Raw genomic sequence first — 16,670 nt, forward strand, 5'->3', positions numbered from 1 at the left:
TCAATATTTTGTAATAACCTATAAGGGGAAAGTATCTAAAACACACACACACACACGTGCACACACATATATGTATAACACACACATATGTATGTATGTATAACTGAAATGCTGTGCTGTACACTGAAACTAACACAATATTGTAAATCAACTATACTTCATTTAAAAGTTAATTAATTAAAAGTAGAAATTATGAAAGACATAAATGAAATAAAGACTATTTTAAAATGTTAAATTAAAATGGAGTTCCCGTCATGGCTCAGTGGTTAACGAATCCGACTAGGAACCATGAGGTTGAGGGTTCGATTCCTGGCCTCGCTCAGTGGGTTAAGGATCCGGTGTTGCCATGAGCTGTGGTGTAGGTGGAAGACACAGCTCAGATTCCACGTTACTGTGGCTGTGGCGTAGGCCGGTAGCTGTAGCTCTGATTAGACCCCTAGCCTGGGAACCTCCATATGCCTCAGGAGTGGACCCAGAAAAGGCAAAAAGACAAAAAAAAATGTAAAATAAAATAAAATATAAAAATAAAATAGGTACTTCAATGCTGAGATAGTTTTTTTTTTTTTTTTTTTTTTTTTTATCGGTGAGAATCAAGTCTGATTCCCTCACTATCTAAGAAGAGAGAACACTTTTTGCCAAAGCAAGTGCTATGTTTCCCCCCACCACCAGGAAACCGTACAATCTGGTCTTATATAAAAAGAACTTTGCAGGTTAGGCCTTAAATGGTATACAGTTTCAGTTCAGAAGATGGAAAAGTTCCGGAGATGGATGGTGGTGATGAGTGCACAGCAGTGTTGGATGTGCTTCATGCTGTATTGAATGAACAGTGTTGAATGTATGTCATACTTTATGAAGAGCTGTGCATTGAAAATGGTTAAAAGGTAGATTTTAGGTTATATAACTTTTGCCATAATAAAAAATGTGTGTATAAAAAGAATCTTCTTCCTATTAGGGTGACTTCAAACTCGTCCCTTGGGAAACAACTGCTTGGCGATACTGTCCTAAGCAGCATTTGGGTACTGCCCACACCTGGCAAACCTCACCTAGGATGGCTCTTACTCTCACAGCAACCCAGGATGAGGGTGTGGCAGCTCCTCAGAGCCTTATGAGGGAGCCGTATTCCTCCCTCTCTCAGAAAACCTTGTGGGGTGGGGATGGGGTCCTTCCTTCTGCCATTATGAGTGAAAAGCATAGAAGAGGCCGGCACAATCTGGCCCAGCTATTTTGTTGAAAAAACTGTCCATAGTCCCTGCTCTTTCTGACAGACTCAGAAAAGGTTTTTGAAGAAATCACCTTTGGAAAATACTTTGAAATTCTAAACTAAGGGCACCAAATCAACACTAATCAGTGCCCTGGTGAGACTGCTAGTGTAAAGTGAAGAGGGAGGAACCCTCTTGTCACCCAAGGGACATTTTCTTCTAGAGAAAACATCTATTTCAATAAATTGTAATTTATTGCTGTGATGAGAAGCAATTCTCTCACATTATTCAACCCATCTATGCCCTTGTCTGCACTGAACACTAAAATGGGTAACCAGCTTTTAGGAAGATGCTTGGGGAGAACCAGCTGGCCCAAGTTACTGAACAATGACAGTGAATGAACGTTCTAAGGAAAGTCTGAGCATCCTCTGTGCAGCTTTGGGGCATAATTCAACCCGAGGGGGCTCCCTCTTCCATCCAAATTACACCGTCTGTGGGTGACATGGACATTCACTTACTACATTTACCCTTGTTTGCTTGTATGTTTGGGTTTATTTAGGCCACCTTTCATCATTCATTGCACCCCTTTGTTAATGTAGCAGCTGAAAAAGTTGCCTCCAGATCTCAGTTTTTTGTTTGTGCCCTTTGGAAATATTTTAAACGTAGTCTTGTCAATAGGAAGGTTTTCACAAACTGGGTTGCCATCCTGAGATGCCTTTGTATTGAATGCATTTCTGTAAGGCATTCAGCTACTCTCCCACATTTTAAACAATAAAAAAAGAATGTAGGTTTTTTTAAAAAAAAAAAAAAAAGTAATGCAATCTGCCATCCTGGGCATTTCTTGGGGAAAATCTTTTCAATAGAATTATCAAATAAAACATTAAGAGAGCTCTCTCTTAGGATGAAGGACAGCTTTTATAAAGAGTCCTTGGGGCCAAGAGCAGTGACCCTTTCTTAGGTGCTGGGCAGAACAATCCCACAGCCCCTCCTTCTCAGGAGCTGAAGGGGGCATCAGCAACTCTTCATGACAATGGTACTTATCCACAGTGAGTCTTGTCAAAGTATAATTTTAGAAAGATAAAAGCATGACTCTTACCCAGCTATCACATGAACATGTGTCAGAGATTTTAATCAACCCATTCATGAATGAGAAAACCAATAAAATGATAAACTGTTTTCCAAGAGCATTTTGAGAAATAGGCTTTACACAGTCTTTTTATTTAAATGGGAATAAGATTTTTAAATACAGAATGGTCAGAGTCCTTTATAGAAATAAATCATAAACTTTAGGGTTATCTTTGCTTCTAGATAGAAATCATTGCATCATATGTAAATTTAACATAAATAACTTCACAGAGTCTGAGTTCTTAATAAATAATAAATAGCAAAATCACACAATAGTACATTCTTATAGGAATATGATCTTCCTTTGGGACTGCCAAAAAGAGCTTCGATATGCCATTGAAAGGACTTGCAGTCACACTCTTGACTTGTTTCTAGGTGATAGATAATTTTTCTTAAACTCATTGGCCGCCTGGTTCGCATTTCAAGAACCTGACATATGCCTGAAATTCCTATCTGTCCCCTTTGTTCCCTCTCCATCTCTGAATGGTTGTCATCTTTTTCACTTTCAGATGTCAGCTCAAAACCCAGCCACTCAGAGATGCCTTCCCAGACCTCATCATTCATGAACTTATCTCATGGTTCATTCCTGTGATACCATCACCACGTTAATAGCTCTCCTGGCACTTAGCATCATCTGCAATCATCGTGTTTATTTGTTTATATGTTGATTGTCTGTTTCCTGTACTGAAATGCAAGTATAAGGGTTCAAGGGAAGGTAACAGGCCTATTTAATTCCTCTCTGTATCCTCAGTTCCTAAAACAGTGCTAAGCACATAATGTATGCTTAATAAATATCTGCCTGGTAGATGGATAGGTGGATGCATGGATGGATGGTATGTATGCATGGATGGGATGTGTGGATGGATTGATGGCTAGTGTGTTTGCATGCATGTGTAATGTCCATAGTTACATTGGTGAGATCTTTTGGAAGACATTCTGCCAAGTTTTTGCTATTTGGTCTACCCTTTTAAAGGCTCCAAGAAAAATACTCTTCTCAGCCACTTATTCTTACCCTCACATATATTGACACTGCCAATTAACTTATTATTGTCATCCTATCACTTTTGATCTTGAACACTTACTTTTATTTGAGGCAAGTCTAAATATACTATAGAAACTTTTCTTCTTTGTTGTCAGTATCTTGGAAAACACCCCACTACAGGCGATTTACCATCATACCCTCTCCTAATAGCTTTCCTCTCTTGAATATAAGCACATCTTTTCTTCCATCAGCCCTTTTGGGTTGCAAGAAGGAAAGAAAGGAAGGGAGGAATGTTGACGAGGGAAAAACCAACAGGGAAAACACTCCTTCAGGATGAGAGGCTGGGATGAAAGCCACAAAGAAGAGAAACAAGATCTTGATCCCACCTGGCTCTCACAGCATAGCTTTTGGAGGACTAAGAGGCTTAAATTCCTCTCAGAAAAGGAAAGGAAAGGAAAGCTGCCTTGTGGATTTTCCACATCTCAGGTCTCTCTCATTTTACTGGAATATTTCCTGGGCAGGTACTTACTCCCTTCCAAAAATCTGTAAAATTAGCAAGGACCAAATCTAGTACTAGGAATGATAACTTCTAGTTTAACTTTATGTTGTCAGGTTTTTCAATGGAGAAAATCAGGAGAGAGAAAGAGAGTGAGATCATCAGGATTTAATTAAGCCCTGGAGTGGATGAGAAGAGAAAGGGCCATCCTCTACTTTCTGGTCATCGAAACATTGTTATAATTTCGTCTTTTTTCTTTCTTTCTTTCTTTTTTCTTGACACTTAGCATCTACCCAAATTCTGTTGTTGTTGACTGCCCAGCGTGCCTGGTTGCACTGTCCTTTAAAACATGTTATGACAGCTATCCCATGAAGGAGTAAAATCACTAAATGGGCTTGTCAGGAAGCATTACCTGCAGCTCATCTCCCCTGCAGACTCATGGGCCCTGTTCATACACTCTGTTATAATCCACTCACCCCTGCTAGTTCCAATAATGAAACTGACTTGTGGAGGGGTACAGTATTATACCAAACTCAACAAACCTGATGACAGATCAACATATGACCTAGAACTATGCTGTCAAACTTGAGTATGCATCAAGTTCATTAAAACACTTACATATCTGGTCTCTAACCCCAGAGTTTCTGATTCAGTTGATCCAGGGTTGAGCCTGAGAATTTCCATTTTTCACAGTTGCCAGGGGAGGCTGATACTGCTGGTCCAGAGTTCACATGCAGATATTAAAGAAACAGTCAAGAAACAATCTCAAAAAAAAAAAAAAAAAAGGAGTTCCCGTGGTGGTGCTGTGGTTAACGAATCTGACTAGGAACCATGAGGTTGCAGGTTCCATCCCTGGCCTTGCTCAAAGTGGGTTAAGGATCCGGCATTGCCGTGAGCCGTGGTGTAGGTCGCAGACGTGGCTCGGATCCTGCGTTGCTGTGGCTCTGGTGTAGGCCGGCGGCTGCGGCTCTGATTATACCCCTAGCCTGAGAATCTCCATGTGCCTTGGGATCGGCCCTAGAAAAGGCAAAAAGACAAAAAAAAAAAAAAAAAAAACAAGAAACAATCTCAGCAACTTGTGTTCATTCATCTGTGTCCACCTTAAAATTTCTCAGTGTTTGCATACATTGTTTCCTTCTTGCCCAAACTAACTTATTCATTCATTCACTTCAGTTCCTCATAGTACTCAGACTCTTCAATGGCTGGTCATCGATACAACTATTTTTAAAATTTATTTTATTGAAGTATAGTTGATTTCCAATGTTGTGCTCATTTCTGCTGTATAGCAAAGTGATTCAGTTTTATATATATATATATATATATATATATATATATGTAATACATATATATATATGTGTGTGTGTATATGTATATGTATATGTATATGTATTCTTTTTCATATCCTTTTCCATTATGGTTTATCAGAGAATGTTGAATACAGTCCCCTGTGTTATACAGTAGGACCTTGTTGTTTATCAACCCTATATATAGTAGTTTGTATCTGCTAATCCTAAACTCCCAATCCTTCCTTCCCTACCTCTTGGCAACCACAAGTCTGTTCTCTATGTCTGTGTATCTATTTCTGTTTTATAGATAAGTTCATTTGTGTCATATTCTAGATTCCATATATAAGTGATATATGATATTTATCTTTTTCTTACTTCACTTAGTATGATAGTCTCTAGGTCCATCCATGTTGCTGCAAATGGCATTATTTCATTATTGTTATGGCTGAGTAGTATTCCCTTGTGCATATGTCCCATATCTTCTCTATCCATTCCCTCTATTAGTGGACGTTTAGGTTGTCTCGTGTCTTGGCTATGGTGAATAGTGCTGCTATGAACAAAGGGTGCTTGTGTATTTTCAAATTAGTTTTGTTTGGGTATATACCCAGGAGTAGAATCATGGGATCACATAGTAACTCTGTTTTTAGTTTTTTTGAAGAATCTCCATACTGTTTTCCATAGTTGCTGAACCAATTTGATACTTTCAAGTATTTTAAAGCTAGAAGGAGGTATTGGAATCATCTCATCTATCAATCAGGGGTTCTCAACTTTAGCACTACTGACATTTGGGGCCAGATAAATCTTCGCTATAGGGAGCTACCATGTGCGAGTAGGACATTTGCGGCATCCCTGACCTTTGCCAACTAGATGAGTAACACACTCCCAGATGTGACAACCAAAAATATCACCAGACATTGCCAAATCTCCCCTGGGGGACAAAATCACCCCTGGTTGAGAACCACTAATCTAGTCAATTGTATCTTTACTCTCTTCCTCTCTGTTGGGTATTAATGGTGAAAATGCATTGTCCTCTTTCTGAATTTGTCCCAAATGAGAAATGAAAACAGAATTCAGAAGCATGGAGATTGAACTGTCACATCGTTATTGCTAAAGCTGACCCCTACTGCACAGGAAGGAAGCCTTCTCCTGGGAGAGGTTTGGCTTGTAAGTAGCAATAGGTGAGGAAACCCAGAGCTAAACTCAGAATGGGCAGAAAATAATTCTGTGACAACATCAGGGGACACTGCCCTGACATAACAAAGGCAGTGGTTCTCAACCTTGGACACACACTGGAATCACCTGGGACCTTTTAAAAGTATTGATCCCACTTCAGGCCAATTAAATAATTGATGGGTATGGAGCCAAAGCATCAGAAATTTTGAAAATTGCCAAAAGGATTCTGATGTTTACCCAAGGTGGAGAATTCCTGCTTTAACTAAATAGTCTGAGGAAATTTAGTCCCTTGTTGGGTATTTCTTAAGAGTATGGAGGTGTCTTAAGAGTTGGATATTTCTTAAGAGAATGGATCTCCCAGCAAGTTTTGTTAAGGGGTTTTCAGCCAACTAGTCTTAAGATTCTGCCCATGTATAAGTTATATAAACTTATTATAGAGAACATAAAATATTTACAGGCTTTCGAGCAGATTTCCTGGGAGAATAGAACATCTAAGCCAGGACATCGAAGATGTGTGAAATGGCTCAGAAGATCATGATTAATAGGCCCAGTTCCATAGCCCTTTGGTGTACCAGGGAGGAGGCCCCTGGCAGGATGGAAGTTAGAAATCTGTTGGGTAGGAGTTCCCCTCATGGCTCAGTGGTTAGCGAATCCAACTAGGAACCATAAGGTTGCGGGTTTGGTCCCTGCCCTTGCTCAGTGGGTTAACGATCCGGCATTGCCGTGAGCTGTGGTGTAGGTTGCAGACGCGGCTCGGATCCCGCGTTGCTGTGGCTCTGGCGTAGGCCAGTGGCTACAGCTCCGATTGGACCCCTAGCCTGGGACCCTCCATATGCCAGGGGAGCGGCCCAAGAAATGGCAAAAAGACAAAAAAAAAAAAAAAAAGAAAGAAAGAAAGAAAGAAAGAAATCTGTTGGGTAAACAGAACCTATGGGTCATGTTACGGAGTCTGGATTTATATCTTGAGAGTAAAGGGAGGCATCATATTTTATTTAAATTATTTATTTATTTATTATTAGGGTCATACCAGCGGCATATGGAAGTTCCCAAGCTACAGCTGCTAGCGTACATCACAGCCACAGCAACTCGGTATCTGAGCTGCATCTGTGACCTACTCCACACAGTTCAAGGCAACGCCAGGTCCTTAACCCACTGAGTGAGGTCAGGGATGGAACCCTCATCCTCATGGATCCTAGTTGGTTTCACTAAACGCTGAGCTGAGAAGGGAACTCCTCATCAGCTATTTTATCAGTGAACAGGAGTTACAGACACTGGAGTTAGGAAGAGGACATGGAGGATGCCTCTGTGACCTGTCCACAGTCCCATGGAACCTCACGCAGCAGTGCTGGGCTTGAACCTAAGTCTCCTTAGAATTGTGGGTTAGAGTCCCAGAGAGTAGAGAGGACTGGCCCTGGACCGCATGGCTCATTAGAAGCCAAATCATGGCTTGAATCTGGACTTACAAGGAGGGACAAGAGCATGAAGCCACTATTGTGCATCTACTGTATGCCAGGAACCATGCCAGCTATTTCCCACCTTGTATCCCCTCTGAACCACATGACAAGATTGTGAGGCTAAGAAGAAAACTGAAGCCCAGAGAGGTGGTTTTTTATATATATATATGGTCGATTTATAATGTTCTGCCAATTTCTGCTGTTCAGCAAAGTGACCCAGTCATCCATATGTATAAATTCAAAAGCATCCTAAGGACAGAACCTGAACCTAGGTCTGTTTGACTCTGAAATCTATCTGATTCTTCCTGAAGGTTTCCGGAAGCCTTTCTTTATGGCTCCTATTCTGATGCCTGGGAGAAATGGGGGAACGGGTTCAATTGCAGTCTCCAAGGTAGGAGTAAAACAAAACAGCAGATTTGTTTTCCATCTTTCTCAATGATTGAAGGGCAGGGGAAGAGAGGAAATACCAAGGACCTTCCCGCAACTTAATATCGCCCATCACATTTCAGGTGACCTGCCCTTGCAGTGAACAGCCAGGAAATAGGAACCTCAAGAGTTTTTGTAAGCCTGTTGTAAAATCCCAGAGAGCCGTATCGTATTTTAAATCTCCTGGGGGACCCTGCATATATGTTGGAGAAATCATGTATCAGCAGGAAGGAGACATTACCTTGAACAGTTCTTTCTGGCTTTTCTTAGTGTAAAATCAGAGATGATAAAAACTCTTTTGTTTTTCTGCCTGTTTTGTATGTATTGTGTCTATTTCCAAATGCTTCCCAACACTTTCTCTTCAGAGCTTCATCTTGGAGTAGACAGGGCAGGAATTATTATTCCCCTTTTTGCAGATGAAGAAGCTGAGTCATAGATTAAGTAATTTGCACAGGATATCACAGATAATTAGCAAAAGTGAGAAGAGAGAGTAGGGGAAAGAGCTGTTGCTTGAAATGATTTACAGTGTTTTTTTTTTACCATGCATTTCCATCAAAAGCACTTTCAACATATACATATTTTATTAATTATACACTTTTACTCTTGTACTAATAGAGTATGTATATTTTATATTTTATAATAGAATTTTATAAAATATAAAATGCACATACTCAATAATAGAATTTTAAAGGCTGTGATGAAAATGAATATGAATGCAAGTGCTAATATTTTCCCCTTCACTCCAGTTGTGCACACACCCAGGCTATGGTGATTCCCACCCTCTCATATCCATGTTTTTGTCTGTTTCCCTCCTCTTGAGTGTGGTCAGGACCTGTGATCTTCTAACCAGTAGATGTGGCAAAGGTGGTGGAATGTTATTCTCGTGGTTATGTTATTTTATATGGCAAAGGTGAAGATGTCTTTGAGAGCCCTTCGGTTGACACTGTATTACTAAAAAGGAGATTGCCCTGGTGGTTCTTGCCTCAGTAAACCCCCTTAAAAGAGGGCCTGTGCCTTCCCTGGAGTCAGAGACTTCAAGCAGTAGAGACCCTTTTTCTCTGTTGCTGGCTTTCAAAAAACAAACTTCCATAAATTCTGTAGCCCCAAATTCTGCCAATGACCTGGGTTTGAAGTAGATAGCCAACACCTAGATTTAAGCCTGTGAGATGCCAAGCAGAGGTCCTCGCTGAGGTGTACCCGGACTCCTGACCCATGGAAGCTGATAACAAACGTGTTCTTCTCAGCCACTGCATTGTAGTCATTTGTTACATAGCAAAGTAAAATGAATATTCCAGAGGATGGTCCTCGCACCTCTTGGTTTTGCAGACCTTATTTTCTAATCTGAGGACCTACCAAGCACTAGGCAGTCTGCTCAACAAGTTACCTTAATGTCATTTAATCCTCCCCACTTTATAGAATTGGTATTTTTGTATCTATTTGAGGGTGTTACAATTGAGATTCGGCAGGATTGAGCAATGTTCCCCAGGTCCCACAGATAGAAATGAAAGGCAAAGGTCTGGACCCTCCCTCACCTCGGAGCTGAGAATAAAACCAGTAACTCTCTTCCCTTATTCTGTTGCCTCCAGATGACCTTACAGAAGGCAACAGAAGAAAATGCATTCCCCATGCCTTTGCCTATTGATGAAATGCTTACTGACTGTGTGCAATGTATTCCGACAAGTTTTAAAAAGTGATACGTATTAGGCTGCCCTACCCTTGCACACAACTTGACTGAGAATTACAACGAAACGCCTTTTGCTTAAGGGATCTAATCCATGGCCATCTTCTAATACTAAGTCTCTGACAGTATGTTTTCTTCCCACATTTTCCTAGGACAGAGCTAACAACCTGCTCTCTTAAGGAGAAAGTTGAGAAATTATTTTCTCCTCAGTTGTCAGTCAGGATCCTGGCAGAGCATTTAATGAAGGACCATTTCACAGATGTAAAATGAGAGGTGGTTAAGTGCCCAGGAACTAACAATAGCTGGAAGCTTTTACCACTCCAGGTCTAAAAAGACAACGGCAGGGGATTATGTTCCCAGAGAGACAAAACTATAAAAGCCATCTCCTTCCCCTACACCCAGGAGCTGTGATGACAAAGGAACATAGATGCTGCCAAAACCTCAGCATGGCAGGGAAGGGAGCAAGGTGAATAGCCTGGCACTCCCCTCTCCTCTGGTGTGCCCATAATAGAGCTCAGCCCTTAACTAGCCTTTCCACTGGGCTTCCATTAATGCTGTACAAACTGACCCGAATGCATTTCCTTCAGTGCTGATGTGCTGTTTGGCCTGTATCTCTTAAGTGACAACAGTGGGTTCTGTGTGTTGTTGTACCTTATGCATGAGAAGGAATCTGTTTGAGAGCCATCTCTCAGGGCCAAAAAAGATAATTGGACTGGAGAGTTCAAACAGTAGAATGATTCAGTATCAGTGGAGCTTGGCGCTCTTGGAGGCAATTTGATATGACCTCTCTTTCATTCTACTGTGATGTGCTAATACAGTAGAACACCATGCCCCAAACTGCTGCCTTTTACAAATCAGTTTTTCACCTGGCAACAGCTATCCTACAGTTTTCCTGTGTTTCCATGTTCCAGGGCCTTGCAAATCCATCACTCATCAACCCCAAGAACACAGAGCAAAAAAGGAAAATTCTTTTTTGGTTTCCATCAGGTTTCCATGCCTGCCCAGCTGGTTGCATTTTGTTCTCCTGAGGAAGAACATTTGCTTCTAGCCCCACCATCTATTTCCAGGTAATTGGGCCCCCTGGGGATGTCCCAGGGCTTAGTACCAACTTCTCTAAACCTTACTTTCTTCATTAGTCAGATGGAGTACCTGCCGTTATGCCACAGGATTCATTCATTCATTCATTCACTTATTCATTCAACAGATCTTGAATTGCCTACTATATGTCAAGACAGCCTTAATAATCCATACTTTTAAAAAGTGTCAGTAAGGAGCAAAATCAGAATTTTCAGAACCATCTCAATTTCAAATATTTAGGCCATTTATTCCTTGAAAGTGATAATCATTTGCTGAATATCTTTTAAGTGCCAGCTTCCTCAATACATTAAATATGTGACCATTCATTCAATTATATATAAATCTCTGTTCAAGACCTACTTTCTGTGAAGCACCATGCTAGTTTCTGGATGTACAAAGGTGAATGTCTCCATCAGAACATTCAAAGTGCAATGAGGAAGCCTGATATCCACGTATAAACAGATACTTTTTAAAGTACAGAAATACTAGGGAAAGAAAAATCTATAGGACACCCATCCTGGGATATAAGAGAGGAAATCTATGGTCAGACTCACATTCCTGATAATTAATCTGACTCCATGGACTTGAACAAGAAAAAAACAATAGTTAAGGTGTTTGTGTGATCCAGACAAGACATTGAGAGTAGGAGAGCAAATGAGTCATTTGGAGAATATTTAGGCAATATGTTTTACAGGAAATAGTGATGGCCTAGATATCAGATGGGGAAGAGGAGAAAGGAAAGTGAGGATTAAGATTCCTCTCCAATTTCTTGCTTGAGTAATCTCATTAATTCCCCTCATCTGCCCTACATGGTAGGTATTGTTATTGGCATTTTACTCAGAGCCTCAAGATCAAGTAGATAGTAAAGTCAGGGACAAGATTCAAACCCACAGCCTGATTCCAAAGTCCATCTTTTCTACTACAAACCCAGCCCCCTCCAGGATCTTGTTATTAGCCTTTCCATGCAACCCACTTCTTAGATTCAAAAACCTACTCCCTGGACCATTAGATGGGACAAGGGAAAAGAGAGGTTACAGCAGGATTGGAGATGATGGAGGGCAGGCAAAGGACGGGGCTGCTAACCAGACTTTTCTCCCTTCCAGCATCTGCATCCCTTCCCATCACTTTTCTACACCAGCAGGTGCATGGTTCTTGGGGTTCAGGGTCCTCCTGGTGACCCATTCCTGTCTGTAGGAATCAACACAGTTACTCTCTGCAGTGGCCCCTGGCAGTCAGATTTGCTGTGGTTTCCAACCGCATTGCCACATTTAGGGGGTACATCTAATGTGCTCCAAAAGGAACAGTTTAAGAGATTAGAATTGGGAAACTCTAGTTTGCTGTCTCCTTACCAGCATTCTCAGGCTCTATCTTTCACTCCAGCTGACGTTTGCAAGACAGAACTTTCTGTCTGGCCAAAGCACCATCTCGACAGTGGATAGGAGCTATTTCACCCTTAAAAGTTTTCTCTCAATCTGCACAGCAGTTGTAAGACAGAGGCAGACTAGAAAGCCCCTCTTCCCCCATCTTTTCCTTGAGACTCTGCTTCCAGAAGATAGAATGGTACCATCTATTCTGCATCATCAATGATTTCCAAGTTAACAAAAATGTTACCTAGCAGCAGCGGAGTCCAGAGATTGTACCCAGCTGTCATCACTGACTGCCTAGCCCTTTTCCTCATCCTGACATGCTTGCACTTCTCTTTCTCCAACTCATCTATTTACTGCTGTTCCATGCTGCCAAAGAAAATGTCAAAGAATGATGATAGCCCAGTGTTGAGATGCTTTCCTAATACTGGACATACTGTAGCTGTCCTCAGCAGAGCTCACTCTCTGGATTCAGCCTATGACATTTGTTGGGCCTTGGAGACATGGGTGAGGTTTTAAGAAGTTTCCTGAGGACAGAATGGAAGCATGTGAGGTCTTATTTTGCTTTTTGGTTTGGTTTGGGTTTTTTTGGAGAGGGGGGTGGGGACCATAATATGTAGGGGAAGAATTTTTGTTGTTTCACAGAATAGGTAGTTTCAATGAAAGTTATTAATAAAAATTGTCTACAGCATTTAGATAAGGCCATCCCATTTTATAATAAGAAATATATTGCTGTGGACAGGGGAAAACCCTTTGGCCTGAGTCTTAATTCTTAAGGCCTGATATGTTTTAAGAGAAACATAACCAGAACTCTTCGGTATCTTGGTCTGATAGGCAACAAGAGGTTTTCTACTTTTTTCGTGCATAGTTTAGCACCTTTTTCCAGCAGAGTTTGTGTTCTTAGTAAATCGCAAAGAGTGATTCTCACTGCTTTCTGGCACAAAGTAACCCCCTGGGTTACAAATTGGATATTCTGCAGCTATTGAAAAGAGAGGTCTTTTATGGGCAGGTTCTTCAGCTTCCTAAGCCTTTCTCCAGGGTCAAGGTCTGAGTTCCACTCACAATTCTGGATAAATAGCCCTCTTGTGCTTGAATTGTATCAACTACAAAACAAAGATGGTAATGCCAGCCCCCACCCACTTCCCAGTGACATTTTTTGAGGCAATGAGAATGTCAGAAAATCACTTGGACTGCTCTATGGGACCTGTTATTTTAGAAATACACTTTCTAAGCAGAGTCACACAGTCAGGGCAGACAGACACTTGCCACAAAGGCTCTCAATGCTGAGACTTCAAAGAATGAAAACCCAGCTCACGGCTCACTTTATCAAGACTCTATACTTGAAACTTTGGATCTTGTTTTATTTATGACTAGGTAATACTTTACTTCTTTCAACCTCCACTCTGGGCATAAAATAATACCAGATATTATATACTTTATAGAGCTGTATTCAGGATTAAAGGAAGAAATACAAACAACTCACTCAGCATATACTAAGTGGTCAGGAAGCATGAGCTATGTTACCTGCATTGGAAGCCATGATAGATCCTTCATGAAGATATTTTATTGTCCAGGAACCAAATGAAATAAAATGTACATGTGTTCTCTGAGGCAACAGTCACTGCCATAGAGAGTTATTTCCAAAAAAAAAAAAAAAAAAAAAAAAGCTAAATCTGAAAGATGGGAAAATTCTATCTGTAGTTGGTAACCAGGAGGGCATCTGCATGAATAACTCCAGCTCTTAGTGCTGAAGCAAGGTAGTGCAGTGTTAGTTTGGACATCACAGATGGATAGTGGATGGATAGCAATGCAGAAATGTGATTAAGACATCCTGTGTCTTTTTGGTTTGGAGAACTTCTCCCTACAGTGATTTCAGTCTTCCAGCTTTTTCTTATTTCCTCTTCCAGGCAGTGATGGTTTAGTACCTCTCTTGACAGCAGAACCTTCCAGATCCATTTCAACAGGGGCATTTTGTTAGTACAATATCACCCTCCATCTCTTCCCTACTTTGAAAACTTTTTTGAGCTGCAATTAGATTACCTAAAGCTGGAATAAACTGTTTTTTCTTTGCTTTTGTCCATTACTGGAAAGCCATTTAAACTTGAAATTGTGCCCAGCTTTTCTTGACTTTCCTTGAAGACACCCTTCTTATATCCCTGCTATTTTTATTTATAATCCATAGCATCTTTAGACCGTTCCCATTCTCCTAAGGCGCAGAGGAGTGTATAACCTGCTTGAGGTCATAGATTCAATATGCAGACTGAGACAAGAAGCAAGGTCTCCTAACTCTTCATTCTGGGATCATTTTACTTCCTGTACAGATGGCCTCTTCTCTCATAACAGAAATGACTCAGAACTATAGACATGGAAAATGTCCTAAGAGGAAAAGAATGATCAGCAAGTACTTTAACTAGGGTTTCTAAAGTGGGATCCTCTAGGCAGTAGCACCGGCATCAGTGGAAAACTCGTTAGAAATTTAAAATCTCAGGCTCCACCCAAGACCAACAGAAGCAGAAATCCAAGCCCTCCAGGTGATTCTGATGTATGCTGAAGTGTGAGAACCTATGGTACAGGCTATGTGAAAATCATATAATGTATAAGGCCATTAAATGGGTGCTGATGCATGAAATTGTGTTTGGATTTCACAGGTACATTTGAATTTCAAGTCTGTTATTTTACCTGGATAAGCTATTACCTTTCAAGCTGAGAAGTTTTACAGTTCTTAAGGTCTTGTGGGATCACAGACCTGGCTGAAAAAAAGCAGGATCCAGATTGGACACTGTTAGCTGCAGGCAGATAGTTCTCTGGATGGAATGTATAATTTGTACTGTTAAATTTAAGAGAGATGCTAAATCTTTCTCTAGGCTTACATTATTGCTTTACCCACATATTTTATCTTCTTGATCTCTGAAGACATTTGAGTTGACTACTCAGTCTAACCCATAGTTATTCTTTATGCAGGATATCAGATAAAGGTCTCAGCTAGCACTGTCCAGTAGGATTTCTGGACTGTTCTATTATGTGTCTATCACTACTGTCCAGTAGGGTAGCCAGTAGCCATGTGTAGTTAGAATATTTAGAAAACTGACAAATTGATAACATAGGAATAGTTTCTTTTTTAAATTGATGGATCACTTTTAGGGCCAATCCAAAACTGATTATGTCTAAATCATATCTGATAGTTTGACAAAATTAGGAGACTTTCATTCATTATGGCACTAAAGAATTGTAGGACCAGCAGGTTTTCTGAAATTTTTTTATAACTTCAGCTCTCTAATATCTATTTTAAATTAGATCCAAGTTTGAAAGAAATCATAGAATGTGAAATAACACTTATTCAACAAAAACCATACAAAAGTGTTCCAAAACTCTGAATTCACTTTTGATCCTGAGTGATGTCACCCATTAAAAGGCTATGATTATCCGGTTTTGCAAAAGGATAAGCTATCAATAAAAGAATTTGAAGTTTAAAAGTTCATGTATGACAGCATCTGAGAACCATTTAATGTACTGTCAAGTTGATGTTTCCAGATATTTTTATGTGTCCAGTAATTTTCTCAGCCAAGAGAAGCCATGCCCACTCCCTTCATTTTACACTTACGGTGATTTCAGTTTATGAAGTAATGAAATAAAACCAGGGAATAGTCTCATAAAATATAGCCAGAGTTTGTTTTGTTTTGTTTTGTTTTTTTGTTTTTTGGGTTTTTTTGGCTGCATTGGCAGCATACAGAAGTTTCTGGGGCAGGGATCAAATCCAAGCTGTAGATACAAACTGCACCACAGCTGAGGCAATGCCAGATCCTTAACCCACTTAACTGGGCCGGGGATTGAACCTGTGCATCCTCAGAGACAACACCAGATCGGTAGAGGGAACACCTGGCTAGAGATTTTTTTTTGTACAATTTTTTTATTAAAGTATAGTTAATTTAAAGTGTTGTGTCAGTTACTGCTGTATAGCAAAGTGACCCAGTCATGTATATATGTATATATAAGTATATACATGTATACTTTCTTTTTCTCATACTATCTTCCATCATGTTTTATACCAAGAGACTGGATGTAGTTTCCTGTGCTATGCAGTAGGATCTCATTGCTTATCTGTTCTAAATGTAATAGTTTATATCTGCTAACCCCAAATTCCTAGGCTATCCCACTCCTTCCCCCCTACTATTTGGCAACCACAAGCCTGTTCTACATGTCCATGATTTGTTTCCGTTTTGTAGATATGCTCATTTGTGCCATAATTTAGATTCCATGTGTAAGTGAAATCATATATTTGTCTTTCTCTTTCGAGTTACTTAGTATGAGAATCTCTAGTTGTGTCCATCTTGCTGCAAATGCCATTACTGTGTTCTTTTCTATGAATGGGTAGCATTCCATTTTACATATGTACCACATCTTCTTAAT

The 16,670-nt window shown here is 40.3% G+C and overlaps 1 protein-coding gene across 3 annotated transcripts in view; it reads left to right on the plus strand.

Moving 5' to 3' along the window:
- Positions 1-16,670, plus strand: part of CPNE4 (copine 4) — a 595,975-nt gene that overhangs the window by 466,852 nt on the left and 112,453 nt on the right. The gene's annotated exons all lie outside the window — the stretch shown is intronic.

Source organism: Sus scrofa, chromosome 13 (assembly GCF_000003025.6).
Source record: "Sus scrofa isolate TJ Tabasco breed Duroc chromosome 13, Sscrofa11.1, whole genome shotgun sequence".
Taxonomy (NCBI): domain Eukaryota; kingdom Metazoa; phylum Chordata; class Mammalia; order Artiodactyla; family Suidae; genus Sus; species Sus scrofa.